The sequence below is a fragment of the Malus sylvestris genome, chromosome 6 (genome assembly GCF_916048215.2).
Source record: "Malus sylvestris chromosome 6, drMalSylv7.2, whole genome shotgun sequence".
NCBI lineage: Eukaryota > Viridiplantae > Streptophyta > Magnoliopsida > Rosales > Rosaceae > Malus > Malus sylvestris.
In genome coordinates, this window is record NC_062265.1 from 12,459,866 (window position 1) to 12,465,865 (window position 6,000).

Genomic DNA, 6,000 nt, shown 5'->3' on the forward strand with positions numbered 1-6,000 from the left:
CAAAGATAGAAAGGACTCTGAAAATTTCAGCAACTTCAATGGATGAATGGTAGGCATGGCACACCCTAAATCTCTGTAGGAATTTCATATATTTAGGGGAAAATGGTAGGCATGGCACACCCTAAAAATCAGGTGGAAAGTGTTGGAATGTGATTAGGATTCCTCCTTGCAGCTGGAGATAAGATATGATAATGTTGGATAAGATAGGATAAGATAATGTTCCTCTCCAATTAGGATTCCTCTTTCTTGTGTAATTCCTTGCCTTCCAAGCCTCAACTTTAATTTCTTCATATTTTAGCACATGTGTAGCACCATTTAAACGCCAAAAACATTCAGTCCATATGCTATCCACGCATGCTATCCAATCAAAGTCCAAAACTACTCCAAATTGCTCCATTTAGCTATTTATTGTCATCTTTACCAACTGGACCTACAATAATACGAAAATAACTTAAATTACCAAAATAAATGGAAATTAACTAAGTAAATGCAAAGAAATAAGATAACAAAGTCGCATAAATATGCTCTTATCAATCACCCTCATTACCAAAATTGAAGAGGATTCCTATCAAAGGAATGAAAAAAAAACAATTCCTACAACCACAAGGAGAAATTCAAAATGTGCCAAATGTATTTTGTCAAAGATTATGGAAAATCAAATACGCACAATAAGTATGTGCCGATTTATCCATTTTCAAAATTTCTTTCAAGATCAAGCCTCTACGGCCCTTGAAGAAAAAAATTTAATTTCTTTCAAGATCAAGCCTCTATGGCCCTTGAAGAAATAATTTTCATTTCACTCAAGATCAAGCCCTTACGGCCCTTAAAGAAAAATTTCATTTCATTCAAGATCAAGCCCCAATGGACCTTGAAGAAATGTTTCATCCAAGAAATACGACTCAACGACCCTTGACGAAATTCATCATCTCAATTCAAGATCAAGCCTCTACGGCCCTTAAAGAAATGTTTCGTCCAAGAAATACGCCTCAACGGCCCTTGACGAAATTCATCATTCAATTCAAGAAATATGCATCAACGGCCCCTTAAGAAACAAGCTAATTCAAGATCAAGTCTCAACGACCCTTGAGTTAGAACATTCACATTGCAGGACTTCAAAACATGTTTCCTACATGTGACAAGTACATGCCTACAATGCGCCTTGAAGTGGGGGCATTTGTAGACATGTAAATTTCGTTGCATACAAATGGTGCATCGCAAAGCTCCATGTGGCATATGACTCATCACAAATGGACAAGTCATCAATGACATGTGGCACAAGGCAAGCAAAGGAAGTATAAAACTTCCCTAAAATTTGGCAGTAAGGGAGAATCCCCCTTAAATTTGGCTAAGGTATCCAAATTGATCCTAAAACTGGAAAGAAAGCTAAAGCATCTTCATAAAACAAGCAATAATTGAAGATTGCTCACAAAATAGGCAACAAGGGCTCTTAAATTCAGCCAAGCAAGGAAATTAAGACACAAAACGTGCCTAAATCCTCCCATGGATGAATTAGGACATAAATCAAAGCCAAATCCACCCAAAGGCAAACCTTGAGAAGCTTATAAATACAAGGTCCTCCCACAAGCATAAGGGTCAAAAAATCTCTACACAAAATAACCTCTACCAAACCTTTGAAGACTAATATGCTGCCAAAGCTCTCTTCGAAGAACATTCAACTAAAGCTGAAGTTTTCTCTCGAGCAAAGCTGAAGCACTTCCTTGAAGAATCAACAAGCGCTCATGCCAATTCCTTCAAGACTTTGTTGCAATCTTATAAACTTGTAGCAACGTTCATTTCAAGATCAAGTCGCCAAGACCCTTGAAGCATCCCGCATTAAACACTACCTTTGCCGCACCCTTTGAGGTGAAGATCATCCACACATTGTTTTCAAACTCAAAACTTGAAGCAATCGTTCAACCGTTCATCCGATATCAAGTCATCGCAACCCTTGGATCAACAATCATGCATCTACATCAAATTTGAAGACTTAATCAGAGGAAAAGTTGTAAACAGAGATTGTAACCCACAAATTCAAATCAATACAAATCTACTTTGTACATGTGTTCTTGTCTCATTCGATACAAAATTTTCATGTTTACACTACTACAATATTAGCTTTAGGTGGCGGATGATGGTGGCGGATATTAAAAAAGTTCCTATCGGATAAATTATATCCAACACATCATTTAATTAGTGGCGGATATTAGAAAAATCTTGTTGGTTAATCCGACATAAAGTCCTGGTGGATATTTAGTGGCGGATATCAAAAAAATCCTGTCGGTTATAACCAATAGTATTTTTGAATCTTTTTTTAAAATATTTTTGACATATTCAGGCAGTTTTTAAGTTAATGGTGGTGGTTATAACCGACAGAATTTGACTATTTTATTATTTTACTTTCTGACGGTAATTATTTTAGTATTCTGGCAGTTATAACCGACAGAAATGAAAATTTTATTATTTTAAAATGTTATATTGATTAAAATTAAATAAATAAACATATATTTTAAATATATTTTTTTTCACTCATGACCCTATAGTCTAATGAACCCAATTCCCACGAGCCATAAATTTTCTGAGAGAATAGTAACAACATACTACAATTTGAAGCTCTATCATTTTTGTAATAAGGATTATGATCCCTCACAGACAAGCAACAAGATACAAAGAAATTCAAACATATTTTTTCAATGCGTCACAAAGCACATTGTCTGGCAGATAAACACACATGAACATTTGGTGTACTCTATCATGTCTGATTTTATTATTTTAAAATGTTATATTGATTAAAAATAAATAAATTAATAAACACATGTTTTAAATATTTTTTTTTTCACTCATGGTCCGATCGGATATAACTAACACGAACAAAGCAAAATTTTGGACGGCTGCCAGAATAATCTCTTAATGTATTTTTTTTTTTCTACGATTTTGTACACATGCTCTCTCGGAGTATATACAAACATATTTGACTGTTGGATCATTGAAACTAGTTTCGTAGAATGTATATCCTATCAAATTGATGGATTTAACAAACACTTAAGAGTTAATGTTATACTTCCATTAAGTATAAAATAAGATTTATGCATTAGTGTAAATATTTTAAATTGAAGATCGAATTCATTCATTGCATTCTTATAGGATCGAGGAGTGTAGCTACAAAAAATGACACACCCCGATCCTAGAATCAAGGCGTGCTGACCATCACATGGGCGTGACGTAACCAAAAGTGCGACGCAGAAGCAATAGATAAGAGAAATACGAAGAAATAAAAACCAAATACTAGCAATAATATCCAACTAGCAATAATATCCAACTAGCATGCTAGAGTAAGTTTAAGTGTGAAACACACATATTCAGAGCATAAGTACTAGGTGCAGTCAAGTAGGAACATTACTAAATTACAACACCCGAAGGTGAGTCTTACATGAGTAGTCTGTCAGAATGTCGTGGGAATCCTCGTGGACCACCAATGCTGCTAACTAGAACCTGGAGGGGTGCAAAACAAAGTTGAGTGGGTCAGTAAAACAAAGCTTTTCGAAAACGTTTCAAATAATAACATTTCTAACCCCTCGTTGTAAAACCTGTATACTTTCCCATAAAATAACATAATATGCATATAAATCTTCCTATATCTCAAATCACAAATCTTTACCAAAAACCAGAAAGTATGCCATGCTATAAGCGTCAACAACAGAATAAGAATGCAACATTATAACAGGTGAAATAAGGAATCAACTGGAGACCCTGCAGTTGGTCCTGTACGGTTAATTCTAAAGCTCAATATCTAATCCAACCGAAATCACCACAATGACTTGCACGGTGCTACTCTGCACGTAAATCGAAACTACCTGAAGTAGTCTGTACGATAAAATGGTGTAAGAATACGCTCTAGTGCTTCTCTCATCAACAACTGCATAATAATCTAAAATCACCTACAGTCGGAACCACTCTATGGTTTGTACGACATGTCGGAACCCTCTCATGGTCTGTACAACATGCACCTACTTGGATCCAAGGTGAGCGTGCGATGCAGGGTGAATAATATAAGCACTAACACCAGGGGTGCAGGTTTGAGCTTTCAATACAATTCACATCACTATAAATTACATGATTAACATAAAACTCACCTGATACTCACATGTGCGTCCACATCACCATTTCACATATATATATGCATCAATTACTAATTCATATAATTCATAATATGCATGCATGGCATTTTAAAAACATACTTTCATTTAAATTCAATTTCTGGGAAATTCAGTAGTATATAGGTAATAACATAAAATAACTGCCCACTCACTGATAAGTTGAAAGGTCATAACCCCGTGACGTCTTTGAATGCGCTCGTCCTCGGGATAGGTATCACCTATATGCGAAACAACTATAACAACATTATTTAAAGCACATAACCGACAATTCGTAATAACTTATCATACGATGCTCAATTTGGGTATATGAATATACCACAATGACCTACTCGACGTCACGGACGTCAAGGTATTTTTACAAAAAATTTTTGAGGCCGCACGCACCGGGAGGGGCTCGGACCCACACGCGTCATCTTCTTCCTCCAGTCGCCGGACTGGTTTTGCCGATCATCGAAAAACTGGAGATTTTTCAATCTCCTTGTTCTCCGTCATTCCTCCACCATTTCTTACGTATAATATATCAAAATGAAGATCTTGATGAGATGAACACATCCATACCTGCCTCGACCCCCAACTCGCCGGGGATTCACCGAAAAAAGCCTCGAAAGTTCCGACCGAATTTGAAAAGTTTCATTCTCAGTCATCCGACGTCCAAATTCTACCAACGACCCCGAAGCTCGTGAGGACCTCCTTAAGCTCATTGTGAGCTTAAAATTCCCTAAAACACAATGTTTTACGTGTGCATGAACAGTGCCCATTTTTGGAGTTATGGTTTCACGATGATATCGAAGGTCTTAAGTTCTAAAATTAGTATATTTGAACTCAGGGACTCAAGAGGAGTTCGATTCTTACCTTAGAACCGTCAATCTGTGAAGATTTGAGGCCTTTGTTCTTTGTCCGTACAGTTTCGAAAGGGAGAGAGTGAGAGAACTGAGAAGGAGGAGAGAGAGGGCTCGGGGAAGAGAGAGAGGAGTGATGCGATGAAAGTTAAGCACTCAAATTAAACCCTCCTGTTATCAAATTGTAGTAATAATGCAAGTAGGGATCGTTCTAAACCGGGGATTATGAGGGCTTGCTAAAACCTCTAAACTAACTCAAAAACATAAAAACAAAGTTAAAAATGTTTGAATAGACTTAAAGGACTCAAAACAGGTTCACAAGACTCAAAACAACTTAAAAACACTCAAAACTGGGCAGATTTGACTCTAACACAACTTAAAAATGTTTGCTTACTATTGCTTGAAGAACGTTTGTTTTCCCTATCCTTTCCTTGTTAACCAACACCCCAAGCCCCATTACAACCCTTAACTTCTATCTTGAGTGTTACGTGTTTCAATTTGTGGAGTTTGAGTTTGGTATGAGCATATGGTGTCACTGGTTCTCGCATCTAAGTAGTAGCATTCCATTCATGAGATTATATCTAAACATGCTTCTTAACTCTAGAAATTGCGTTCTTTGTGAAACATATATGTGAGCATTCATTTTTGATATGAAAATTAACTAGCACTCAAATTAAACCCTCTTTTTATCAATTGTAGCAAGTATGTAAGTAGGGATCGTTCTAGGCCGGGGATTAGGAGGGATTGCAAAATCACTTGGAATTGACTCAAAAACGTAAAAAAAACAAGTTTAAAACACTAACTAGACTCAAAGAATGTAAAACTAAACTTTAAAACACTAAAACAAACCAAAAGACTCAAAACAGCAAATAAAAACTCAAAACTGCCTTAAAACCACTTTCTGGGCAGTTTTGGACACTAGGGAAGAATTTGGACGAAAATTGATTTTAACTTGACTCAAGACACCTAAAAACACAAACTAAATGAATTTCTAACTAATTTGACAC